The 14,538-nt window shown below is 35.5% G+C and overlaps 1 pseudogene; it reads left to right on the top strand.

The window, feature by feature from the left end:
* Positions 1-14,538, top strand: part of LOC139716252 (ectonucleotide pyrophosphatase/phosphodiesterase family member 5-like) — a 35,738-nt pseudogene that overhangs the window by 9,582 nt on the left and 11,618 nt on the right.

Raw genomic sequence — 14,538 nt, 5'->3', positions numbered from 1 at the left:
AACAGGGTTGATTACTCTAGTCACTCTAGGCTTCTTCCGTAATTCCGTTAAGTGCAGCTTGCTTGAACATGAAGATTATGCACTGTAGTGTGCAGCAGTGGTAGAGTGTGACTCGGGAGAGTGTGCAGCCGTACAATTTGTGCCCCACAAGTTGAATTCCAAGTAGTCCCTAACATACTGTAGACAGAAAGATCCGTCTGTGCGGAAGAGTCTTTTATTTTTATTGACGTTATCACTCTCCTCCGAAGATGTGTAACGTTATACTTATACTATAGGACTCTAGGACTCTTCTTAAAGTCTTAGGAAGGGATCCAGGCCGTGAAGCCAGACTAGACGCAGTCTCCACGGTATACGGCCACGGAACATATCCCCGACGACCAGATACAGACCGTGCAGACGCCAGACCGATTTTTCGGTCAATCCCTAACAGTAAACATTTAATATCTATCTGGCTGTAAGTTTACATTTTGTGACACTGTCCTGGTAATTTTAGTGATAGATATTCTCTCCTGGGCAGGTCATTATTATACACGTCACTATTGCACTAACTTGTTAGACTTACCCTTGGCCTTTCCATTCTTGTCATCTGCATTCTTGTCACCTGCAGATTTTACAGACATTCCACTCTCATTTTGCACATCTCGAACACCTGCCCGCCCTATTTGGTTGTATAGCAGTAAATGGGCTGCGCCGTAGGAGCCCATGGCCATTCAGACAAGATGACAACATTCGGTCATAATCACCGTCAACACAGCCGAAGCGAAGCCAGACGGGTCGCGTAGGTCTATCCTACTTGATAATTCCCAACCAGATTCTACAATGTAACGTTGTTAAGACATGATGTATTGATAGATGTGCAATGTTACTCTGTAACTTAGACTAGAGTCTAGTGTTATTGGACGGTGACCGTCACGAATGCCCGAGTCCGACTCGAAGATCGAATCTGCACAGTTGGTTGCAAAACACTATTATAATAATCCTATCGCTAACACAATTACGTGATACAATATCTGGGAAATCTCGCAAATATTTACCTCAGAGTTTCCAGTACAGCACCGTCTGATATGGGAAGAGTTGAGTAAACATGTTTGCAATTAATGCAGTCTCCTAAATTGTGTTCTCACGATCGCCCTGCTGTCAGTGTACAGTAGATAGGCAATGTAATGAAAAGTGCACAATGTATGCAGCTGCAGAAAGAGACACACGGAGCGCGTGTAGGGAGAACTGGGTTGCAGGCTCTTGGGCTCAACAACCTGTGTGTGTGTTTATGTGTGTGTGTGATATGTGGGCGTACCCGTCATAGCGGAGAAAGTGCAATTACTGTATCACTGTTGTTCAAACTATTCGAGTGAAAACTTTGGGGTAGCGTGTCACGTCAACTGCACTGATCCAGCAGTGCAGGTCACAAATTACAAAATTACAAATTATTTCAATGTATATGACGGTTATAATGTTGGTATCCATGTTCTCAGATGAAATGAATGCAGTTTTATCGTATTTACTTATCCTTTGGTGTCTCGAATAAATGATGGCTGATAAAATCACGAATATTATACCCCCCCAAAAAAAAAATTTCATGAAAATTACACATTCCATCAACTCAATACTGACATTTTATAAGTAATTATTCTCCCTGCTCTCTGAAAGCGGTAAGTCAAGTGCTCTTTCATTCTGCTAGAAAAGTGAAATCATGTTTAATTTTATTTATATTTCTAATTGCAGTTGTCCACACATGATGTTATATGAACTCAAGTAGTCTCCTCATCAAACGGTTCCAACACCAAAACTTAAAATTCATAACTTTTGCACCAATTATCTGATTTTACTGAAACTTTAATTAATGATGTGATCTACCAATGTTGGTGCTTTCAATCAATCCACATTTCTCTTTGGGTTTTGGATTCCTTTTTAACGTTTGATAATTGAAACATGCTGAAATTTTCCTGAGTAAAACCACAAAGAAACAATGAATCGTTCTTTTCATTAATAGTAGTCTCTCTTGTTGCTATATACACTGCGCCATATTGTCTTCGGGAATCTGTACAGAGATCGAAAGACAATGATTATTGGATCCAGCCTTTGTGGCGATTTTCAAACCATTTTCACGGAAGAAAGGTTACTATGAGGAATATGACGCTACTTTCATCATGATACGAACCATCAGAAGGAACGGATGTCAATAGAGACGGATAGTATGTTTGTTTGTTTGTTTGTTTGGTTTATTTCTGCATTTTCTTTCTCCAAATACAATTGCAAATGAAAACAAAATGATACAGATACATACAAATCAATACAAAAAAAAAATCATTTGCGTAACAACATTCAGTCTGAAGTGGCATAATTATGAATCAAAATAACATATTAAGGCTTACTGTATCTAATAACAAAGGAGAAATCAATACAGGGGACCGTCATCATAAGCAGAGCTTGACGTGGATGAGGCCCTATCTGAATATGTGATACCAATGTAATACAACACCAATTATATATGTACTCATAAAACTCTTAATCTTAATACACAAAACACATTTTGCTACAGAAAAAAAAAAACAGAAAAGAAAAATAGTGACTTGGCGCTTTAGAACAAGAAAAAAAAAAAACAGCACGCAGCACCATTGACTGCTGCATGGTATAGTAGACAATAAAAGTGTAGGTGTGTGCGAGTGACAGCGCGTCGTGTGTGCAGGTGACAGTGCAAGAGAGAATAAAGGCTGTAGCATGCCTATTTTGGGGGTAAGGTATACGCTTTAATGAATGTATGCAATATCATTATCAAAGAAAGGAAAGGAACGGGAGGGAATGAAAAAAAAACCACTTTGCATGGATCAGGGCTTACTGAGAATTCAGAAAAAAAGAAGAAAAAGTACATTGATCAAAAACTACTAACTGGAGACATATTTCAATAATAAATACTTTTTTAAATGAGCTTTAAAGGAAAACAGTGAAGTACACTGCTTTAATTGATCAGGTAGGTTATTCCAGACATCGGGGCCGTAATGTCTAATTGATTTCTGAGCTAAAACAGTTTTGGGGTTTACAAGGTGAAAATCTGTCGAACGGCGAGTTGGATATGTGTGTATATTCGAATTTAAGTGAAAAATATTATGAAATAAAGAGGGAAGTTGATTTGTTGCATACTTGTACATAAATATACCTGTTTGTAAAATGTGGATGTCCTGAAGCTTCAAAGTATGCAAACGATGAAATAAAGGATCTGTATGAGATAAATATGTGGAATTAGTAATAATACGAATAGCACGCTTTTGGAGTAAATACAATGAATTCAGTTTAGTAATACTACAATTTCCCCATACAATATTTGAATACAATATATGAGGCAAAATTAAAGAATTATATAAAATAATCAGGGATCGTTCTGATAAAAGATCTTTCAACTTCCAGAGTACACCAATATTTCTTGATAGGGTCCTTTGTAAACAGGATATATGTTCGTTCCATGTTAAATGAGAATCGATTGTAATGCCTAAAAATCTAATAACCTGTTTCTCGCAAAGAGAAAACCCATCAATTGATATGTTGACATTAAGATCCTGTGAGTAGGGTTTTCTAAAATAAACGAAATTTGTCTTATTAACATTCAAAGATAACTTGTTTGATTTAAACCAATTCAATATATTCAATAATTCAGTGTTCAAACGATTAACAAGTGTCCCTATATCATAATCTGATGTAATAATGGATGTATCATCAGCAAAAAGTATAAAATTCAAAGATGGAGAAGAACCTATAATATCATTTATATAAATGTTAAACAACAGAGGCCCTAAAATGGAGCCTTGAGGTACCCCACATTTAATATCAAGTTTGTGTGATTCATAAGACTGAAAACTAACATACTGTTGACGGTTTTGCAAATAATTTATAAACCAGAGCAGAGCGTGACCTCGTATACCATACGTATTAAGTTTATGTATCAATACTTCATGGTCGATGGTGTCGAATGCTTTCGACAAATCCATGTATATACCTATAACATGCTTTTTATCAGCAAAAGCTTCAATCATTTTATCATACATGTGAGCGATTGCATAGTCAGTAGAATATCCACTTCTAAATCCAAATTGATTGGGTATCAATAAATTATTGGTTTGTAAAAACTGATATAACCTTTTATACACAATTTTTTCAAGAACTTTGGATATACTTGGTAATAATGAAATTGGTCTATAATTACTCATTAATTTAAAGTCATCTTTTTTATGAATGGGAATAACTTTTGCAAGTTTGAATGAGTTCGGAAAAATGCCTGTTGAAAGAGACATATTAAATACGTGAGTTAGAGGGCTTGCAATGTAAAAGATTATTTGTTTCAATAAATGAACACTAAGACCATCATGCCCACTCGATTTAGTTGTTTTCAGATTCTGAACAATATTGATTATTTCATGGTCATTGGTAGGCGTGAGAAATAATGAATTTTCACAAGGATTGGGTAAATAATCAGTAAAATGTGTATTACATGAATTCATATTAGATGCTAAACTAGGACCAATATTTATAAAATAATCATTAAATGAATTGGCAATTGTGGTAAAATCAGTAATTTCCTCATTGTCAATGATGATAGAGTTGGTAGTTTCTTTTACCGTCTTTCCCATAAGAGCATTGACAGTTTTCCACAATGAAAAAAGATTATCCTTATTTTTTTCTATATTAGTTGAATAATACAATTTTCGGGACAATCTTATTACTGATGTTAATTGATTTCTATATTTCCGGTATTTCATAAATGAGTTATTTCTTTGATTCTTTATTGCTTGCTTATATAACTTATTACGGGTTGATATAGACCGCATAATACCTTTGGTAATCCAGGGTTGTCTATTTTTCTTTAAAGGTTTCCGTTTAACCAAAGGAATATTTCTCTGATAATAATACAATAATCTGCTGATAAATTTTTCATAAGCAGTATCAGCATTGCTTTCATCAAATACATCGTCCCATTCTTCCTGCGCTAAATCAGATATCAAAGAATTTATATTACTTTCTGTTTCCTTATAATACATTTGAGATTTTTTATTTTCAAAATATTGTTTTATTTTCAAAGAACTATTGTTGATGGTAAAAACAGGTAAATGATCGGATATATCATAATAAAATATACCATTTGTAAATTCTGTGTTTATTACATTTGAAAATATATTATCAATAAGAGTTTTTGATGTACTAGAAATTCTTGTTGGGTTGTTGATATGTGGTTGAAATGAGAAAGTTGCTAATAAACTTAGCAACTGCATTGTATGATTATCAGAATTATTTAAAAGATCAATATTAAAATCTCCCATTATAAAAGTGTCTTTCTTTTCCTGAGAAATAATACTCAGAATTTGATCAAAACTTTCTAGAAAACAATCAATGTTATTTCTTGGGGACCTGTATATATTACCTATTATTATATTTTTTGCTTTACTGTTCACAATTTCAACAAAAATATCTTCCGTACCCTCGATATGTAAGTCATGCCTGACTTTTATATCAATGTTATTTCTAATGTAGAAAGCAACCCCACCTCCCTTGCCTAAGTAACGATCAGAACGATACATTCGATAATGCTCTAAATTAAACATTGGTGGTGAATTTGTATTAAGCCAAGTTTCTGATATGCCAATTATACTAAATTGAAAATTTTGTAAAGAGGAAAGAAATGATTCTATGGAATCAAAATTCTTATTTAAACTTCTGGCATTGATGTGAAGAAGACTAAACAAATCCAAAAATGATTGAAATTTATTTTGTTTTATGAGTGCATTAAACTCGGCAGTTGTGTAATAAGTACTTTCGGAGTCATTCAAACTTTGATCATCAAAGATCATACCATGAGGGATCATTGTCGGTGTGGGGGTATGAGTAGAAATTGAAGGGTTGTGGGAAGAGGTTTGAGTGCAAGTGCAGGTGTCTGTGTGTGCATGTGCGCTGAGCGTGCGTGCGTGTGCATGTGTGCGTGTGCATGTGCGTGTGCGTGTGCGTGTGCATGTGTGCATGTGTGCATGTGTGCGTGTGCGTGTGCGTGTGCATGTAATGGCATTGTCTGTCTGTGTTGTTGTTTTTTTTTCAATCATGAATTGCTCCATTATTATTGTATTTGTATGCAATGATTAAGTTGAGGGATGATTATTTTGATCTGGCTGGGATGACTATTGATCATGCTGCTTAATACTGTACCATCTAGAATCCACTTTAACTCGCTGTTGCCAATAATTATTTTAGTTCCCAGTTAGTTTCCGTTGATGTTGTTTTCTGACTCACTATTATGCTGTTTGGAATGGTTTCCTCACACGAAAGAACTATGCCATCCGCATATAATTCGCGAACAGTCACATAGTCAGCATACACATCTGAATGATTGCATAATTTCAATTTTTATCATGTATGCCTTATTTTGTGTTTCAAAATACCTTGTAGATCTTGGTAAAGTAATTTGTACGTCAATAATTAAACTACTTTTTTCTCACTGTTTACGGTAGCTGCATATACACTTCAAAGACGCATTTTGGAAATGGGAGAAACGAATCTGTTTTCACACGTTAAATAAGTTTTTTGTAGTTTTTTATCTTTTTTTTTAGTATATAACCAAATCATGACTTAGGTCAAAATTATCTCTCATTGAACTTTTTTTTTTCCAGTGTGTGTGTAAATGTGTGGCGCCGAGATTGTGTTATGATATAAGGTAATATTCTAAACTATTATTTGACTCATAAAATGTTTAATCAATTTCAGGCCCCAAAATAAGTGAATGGATAATCAATTAATAAACAAATAAATTGTCATTCTCTACAGACGTCTCTTTTGTCTTGTTCTATAAAAGGAAACCAAAATCCACAGAGAAACGTGGATTAAGTGAAAACAGGAACATTAATAGAGCAAATCAGTGAAAGTTTGAGGAAAATCTGACAATCGATGCAAAAGTGATGGATTTTTAAAGTTTTGGTGTTGGAACCGTTTGATGAGGAGATTATACTTGAGTTTATGGCATCATGCGTGGACAACAAAATAAAGAAAATAATAATTAAAAGAAAATTCAACATGCTTTCACTTCTCTAGCGTTTAATGAAAAAACGAGCACTTGACTAACCGTTTTCAGAAAGCAGGGGGAATAATTACTGCCGATATGTTAGTTTCAATTGATGGAATGTGTAATTTTCATGAATAATGCATTTTTGTGGAATTCCCTTTATATTTTCTTTGTATTGTTGTCCACACTATATGAAGACGTCATGAACTCTATAATATTGTTGTCTCCTTATCCAGTCACTACAACACCAAAACTTTAAAAATCGATATCTTTTGCATCGATTGTCCGATTTCCCTCAAACTTTCACTTATGTGTTTTACTAATGTTGCTGCTTTCAATCAATTCACATTACTTTTGGGTTTTGGTTTCCTCTAACACTGTGATGTGCATCCACAATTCCTACCTCTAGATGGCGTCATCACGATTTGCAAACGCAAGAGAAACTTCTCTGTCTGTGGCAGGCGATGCACAGGTTGTGTGGTCAGAGTGGATCGGTGAGATGCGCGAGTGTAACTTGAACTCATGTATACCCAAGAGCGCAACGAGTGGGTTTTAGACTGTTTCCAAAGTTAAACAACAGCATTTATACTCACTAATCCACGAAATAGGCCTGTACATCATTCGTGTTAAAAAACGGGCCAGTAAATTCATGAAATGCAACCTTTCTCCCTGTAATGTGACCGATTACACTTACGACACTATAGACTTGAGCCATCCGCGGCGTCTGATTTTACCGCGGAATCGGACACAATGGCTCAGTGTGGATCAGTAAAAAATCAACACATGACAATCGACCAATCAGATTGCAGAGGTTTTAAAACCCATTTTATAAACATGTACATGTATCTTTCTTTGAAAATCACAATATGCCAGCGGCCTTGACAAGAGGATCATGTAGGGATATGCAGTATATATAGTAGGCATGTAATGTAGCTTCTTGTACAACGTTCTCAGCATTTGTTATTGGACACTTCGTTGGCATCTACCAAAAGATACGAGGGATTTTTTTTTTTAGATATCAACATGACCTTTTGACATTCGAGCACGTCACTTCGACTTGAAAAGTGTGATAATAGTAGGTTTTCCCGACCAATTTCGCACTTTCATCTGTCCATTTGATAGAACGTTCATTCAATTTAGCAAAACCCCTCGTTATTGCACAGTCTGTTTTTTTTTTCAAAATTGCAATGTGTGCGTTCAATTAGCATTTCGATCAATGAAATTTGCACACGTATGTGGCTTTCGAATTCGTTAAAAGGGCATTCAAATTGGCTGGTACTCTACGTTCATTCAAATTCGCCACCACTCGCCGAACAGGGGATTTGAGTCATTCAATTTCGCGAATGGGCAGTCAAATTCCAAACATTTTCATTCAAATTAACGTCATGTTATTTCCTTTGTGAAAAGGTGAGAACATTTAAACATGTGCATTTCTATGTGACTTTTTGTTTCATCCACACATTCGGGGATACTGTTAAGCAGAAAAGGTATTATTTTTTAACCCGATATAACTCGAGTTTGTTGTTCTGTGACATCCCTTTTCATTCATACATATAGGCCTACATGTACCTATACTACAGATTAACTTCATCTTCTTACAGCCATGACAGCACAAATTAGATACAGACGTATATCTCAAGAAGACAGAGAAAGAATTATAGGAACATTAGATGATCATATTAACTTTGACTTCCTAGAACTTGCCGACACACTCGGAATAAAGCGCTCAACGGCCAGATAAGTTGTGTCTACATGCACTATATTATCTTCGGACTGGGAGACTCAATAGGCACATTGGAAAAAAAAAGCTGTTGCCAAAATCTGTAAAATAAATGCGAAAATATGCAGTGTAATGATGCTTACAAAACAATAACTATACATTGAAAAAATAAAGAAAAAAACCAAAGCATAAACATTTGAGCTAAATTAATTGCAAAAGATGTTAGATTGGATGGCCCAAAATTAATTCGAATGAACGAGCGCAGCATATACGTGATCAGGTGACCATATAATTCTAAATTGAAAGAACGAATAACGAAATGGTGCATGTTTTACGAATTTAAATTGAAAAAGTGTCAATTAGAATGAGGTTAAAGGTCATTTGAATGCTCCAAAATGAATTTGAATAAAGAGATCAAGATTGAAATACTGAACATGTCATCTACGCTAACTTTTGCTAAATTGAATGCACCAATAAGGAGTTGGACTGACAAAAGTGCGAAATTGGTCGTTAAAGCATAAACTCTAAGAAATAAGAGGCAGTTAACAATAATTACATTCATAAGCAATGCAGCCCAGACTTTGTCATAAACACATGTTTTATCCTCATTGAACTTTACAATACTCCTTTGCTAGTACAAACAGAATCAGCTATCAGTTAATAAAACAATATAGTACTTGATATAGCTTTGTTCGATTGACTTTGTGTCGCATTTATGTCTGAAAAAGAAATCTAGAAATCAAATCAAATCAAATCAAATCAAAAACTTGAAGCAGCCACTATGTCAAGTGTTTTTCTCGTAATCTAATGAAAACGTGAATGAAATGTTCCAAGTTTCTTGTATTATGCCTGTATGCAATTTGGAGATGGATTAAAGGATTAGGAGATGGACCCTTGCACCAAAACTGTAAATCATCAGCATAAAAATTTCGTGCTTCCATTTAATGTTCTGAAGCTCAAGAAGCTTTCCAATAATTCTACCACAGTATAATGCAAATTTGCTTAAAAAACTGCTCGTCCTATAAGCATACTAAGTTAGTTGATCTTGTTACTATGATGCTCTCAAGCATTTAAATCACCTGGAGAGAATCCATGTCGTATTAGAGGCCGTCAGCGTGGCAATGAATGTTATTAATAGATAGGGCCTACTAATTTTTTGTACTGTATATAAGCTGTTATTTTCGCGTCCAGACGTTTTGTCGAGATGTTATTTTCGCAAATTGACATGGACGCTATGGTAAATGCATTATCACCCTATACGATAGCGCGTGTTGTAAAATTCGTGATCCAACTGTGATTCCCGAGATTGGCGAAAATTAAACCCTCGCGAAAATAAATAACAGCTTAAACAGAATTATTTTCATATGATAATGATTACGCAGACATGACGTCATCATATGCACTCTCAAATGAATCTATAGTTTATCGATATCCATATCAATATCATCTGTTAGGCTAAAACCATTAACACTTCACAAATAACAATTGGAGAGTTAAGGATGAGACACCATATACTAACAAACTATCAATCTTAACGACAAACTTAGATAACTTATCTCTATTATGAAAGATCCTCAATGTTGTACTTTTCACTGAACTATAGACAGCCATGGCCTCATTACTTCAATCACCATTAACGACAGCCGTATAACCTTTGACCTAATCATCAATGATTTAAATAAGGGCTCGGTCCATAAGACTATGGTTAGGTATACTATAGCCATTTAAGCTTTGACCTGATCATAATGTGTTGATATCATTTCTTAACATAAGACATAAGACCCCCAACAAAAAAAGAACAAGAAGAAGAAAAGGGAAAGCTTCAGGTTCTTTCAGTTGATATCTCAGTCATTTTATCTCTTTTTTTTTTTACACTTCCTGAGTTCCTAGAGTGCCTTTAAATGGCCCCACATATGCACAATGTACTCTCTCCTTGTTTGCCTCCTCAATTCAACCAGTATTCCTCCAGCAGGCCAAGATAATTTTGCTTCCAAACATTATGACACAATTGTCATGTCTGTAATCACTTCAGCCTGGGATATTTTTGGTTTTATGCCGCGAGCATCGAAACTGAGAACACATTATTAACATGCAGGTATGCAAAACATGCCTCAACAATGGAACCTATAGCTGACATATCAATCTCCTCACAATCTTGACTATATCAAAGCAGCCTATATATAAATCAAAGTGTCCGTATGGGAATATGAACTGACATTGACGAGTTATTTTCCCTTATTTGACAAAACAATGTTGAAAAGCAAAATTTAACTTGACCTCTCTGCATTTCCCTTTTGCTCACTGTATCACATAAAGACATTATCTCTAAACATGTATGCATTTCAACTTCAAAATCTATTAGACTCATACAGCTTACAGTCAGTGGTCTTGATCAGACAGATTTTCAACGCGATCAAAACTGTCACGTAATCCTCCCGAAAGATGTAATGAGATTATATGGGACACCTTTACTCGCTCAAACATTGAACTCATTCATTAGTCATACACTTGACTAACGTTTCTTCGCGTTACTTTCGGTATAGTATGATTGCGGTGGGGAAAAAAGAGAACCAAGGCCCTGTTTCATAAAGCTGTTCGTAAAGTTACGAACAACTTACGAGCGACTGGTGATCAGTTCTGATGTGCTATACTTATCAGAATTTCCATAATGTAGCACAAGAACCAATCACCAGTCGCTCGTAAGTCGTTCGTAACTTTACGAACAGCTTTATGAAACACCCCCCAGGCTCGCTTGTGAACAAAGATCGAACATTCAGTCTTACGGAGAGTAAAAGAGAAAACAAACAAACAAAGAAGCAAATTCATAAACCCCAAAGGCGCAAAACAAGAGGCAATCAAACAGAACAAAACAAAACAAAACAATATCACACAAACAAACAGATAACTGCACTCTCTCTCTCTCCAATTCAATTTTCAATTCAATTCAATTATTCAATAGTTTATTTCCAATCAACGAAAATCAAAACATAGTACAAAGTATACATGTCATTAAAATATATTTTTCAAACATTTGCAAAAGATTCATGTAGAATACGAGATAAATTATATAACACACATAATATATACAATAATTAGAAGGAAAAATGCTTATAAAACTTCGTGGGCGTGCGGAAAATAAATTCGATTATGGAAAATAATGTTCCACTAAAAAGCAAAGCTTGTGGGACGTGGATCGCTAGATGAATAATGAGTAAATAATATATTATTTGATTTTTTTATAGCTATTGTATTTGATATAGATTATTTAAGTCATTTGTAAAGATATACATGTATTTATTTTGAGATACGCAGGTCGGGAAAAAATAAAGAATTAAAAAAGAGTATCAATGCTAATGCCCGGACACTGTTCGCTGAACTACGTGTACCGTGACAAGGACAACACACTCGTACACACATTAAATTACCCCCACACAGACGCGAGACAGTAACTAGAGGAGAGAAGACGGTAACAGAACAAGTCTACGAAGAACAAAAGACAGGAAAGGAAGAGGAGAGAAGAAAGAAGAGAGGTCTGCATACAGAACGCGCCAAGTGCTGCGACATCAGGACAGGTGAAAGCTCAAGCATGAATTAAAGTAATTTGAATTATCTAGAATTATAAGTAGAGAGTAGGTGTTTTCTGAATTTGTATTTAGAGACATATCTTCATTCACATTTTGATCAGCTTTACTACATAAATAACAATATGTGAGCCAAGATTACTGCAGGAATTGTGTGCACAGATATAAAATGAGTTTGTTTAAAAAAATCTTCGAGAAACAAGACTGACACAATATTGCTTCATTTGAGTTGCGATCGTGAGCTGTGTCACCACGTTTAGGTTTGGTTTTATCCTCCCATATTCCATATTTTGCAAATGAATTATTAAACATATCAAGAATGAAATGTACAAATTGTCGAATACAAACAAATAAGCGAATGAATTTATTACACGTGAAATACGTGGAATGTACATTTCATATAAGCATCGATCGTAGATTCCCAGAAGCTATATCATATACATGTACATTATTATTACTGACAGCAGTTGTGGCCATTAAAAAAAAATCGTGACACAATGTATACTTCAACATCAATTTCTAGCCTAATACTTATTCTGAGTGAGATGAAACAGTGAAATATGATTTATTATATATGTTTCGATATGTTTTGTACTGTATAGTCACCGTGGAGGCAGTTTCGGAGCCGTTTGCAAGGGGTGAAGGGTCAATGACCCTTGACAGAGGGAAAATGAGCTTGCTGCACAAAGAGTCCTCTGGAAACCTGCAAGACTGGCATCAGATGCAGTGCCTTATGTACATAGTAGATTGTCATTTGCGATGGTTTTGTGACTCGTCTCTCGTCTCTCTTGTTTAAACAAAACACGTAATGCAGTGTATACTTAGAAATTTCATGATGGATTGCAACTGATTGAAAATTGCCCTACGTAAATAAGCACTGAACATCACATTTGGTGTTTATTGTTATTGAACATTTGGTAAGACGCGTGTCCCGTGATCAGGAGGTTGCAGGTACTAATCTAGCTTGCTTGAGTATAAACTATAATGTATGTCCAAGATTTATTTTGTCGTGGTTTCTACTAAAACATCGATCAATTCAGTTCTCATTTACGTTGATGTAGGGCAATTTGACAATCAGTTTCAATGAAAACAACTCGACGCAAGAATTTCATCAATTATTCATGATGTATGTTTGTTCCGAGTACACGAGTGAAATAGTGAAACCATGATAAACCGTAACGACTCCAGAATCTGTTTCCCGTGTTTTGTTTTGTTTTGTTTGTGTAAGTGCCAAGGCCATTGATCTGGTTCTCTGTCAGAAGCGTGTACGATACTTCCTAGTCACGTGACACTGTTGTAGGCGTGCACTGCGGGCAGGTAGTCTGGCATAGTTTAGCAGTAAGTTGTCACCTTTGTCACTTTGCTTAGATAATCACTAATTACGGGACTGTAAATCTCCCTTCCTTTTCAGTATTCGGCTGGATCGGTTCAATATGACGTATTCTAGGACCCAAGCTGGTCATTCATTATTATTCATTGGTTTCCTTCTTCCGTCGTTGATTGTCGAGATTACAGGCGAGACTGTGGAGAATGTGGAATCAAAGTTACTTCTGGTTATGTTTGACGGATTTCGGCACGATTACCTCGACAAAACCGATACGCCTAACTTTGATCGTCTGCTAGCGGCTGGAGCCAAAGCAGCCAGCGTGATCCCAGCCTTCACCACCAAGACATTCCCCGGCCACCATACCGTTGCCACGGGGCTGTACCAGGAGAGTCACGGCATCATGGGTGAGAATAATTGCGGTAGTACCTTTCATGAATGGACACGATTTTTTTCAACAACAGTGTGCTTTAATTTAATGATTATATACATATATATATATATATATATATATATATATATATATATATATTGTTAATGTGCGGGGACAACAGGAGCAGAAAAAATACATAGAGATATTTTCTCCAAGTATGCATCCACGACGAAAGACACGACAATCGAATATATAATCTCAGAGAGTGTGCCAACAAAGATTAGGTTATCATTGATATTTCCTATCTTCCTTCCCCAACAAATTTCTTTTTGAATAGATATGAAATGATTAATGATGACAATCTCCACAATAAAAAAAGAAAACAAATTTAATGCTGTCGTTGCTGTTTATAAGTTTTTAAGGGATATGAAGTGATGGGTAACTTGTAACCAACGTTAAACTCTCACAACTTATGCAACAGTCAAGTTTCATATGCCTATAAAATGA

The sequence above is a fragment of the Diadema antillarum genome, unplaced genomic scaffold (genome assembly GCF_040938485.1).
Source record: "Diadema antillarum isolate AM-2024a unplaced genomic scaffold, OU_Dant_1.0 scf00000063, whole genome shotgun sequence".
Lineage (NCBI taxonomy): Eukaryota > Metazoa > Echinodermata > Echinoidea > Diadematoida > Diadematidae > Diadema > Diadema antillarum.
The sequence above is the reverse complement of the archived record's forward strand: the minus strand, read 5'-3'. Positions and strand labels throughout refer to the sequence as shown.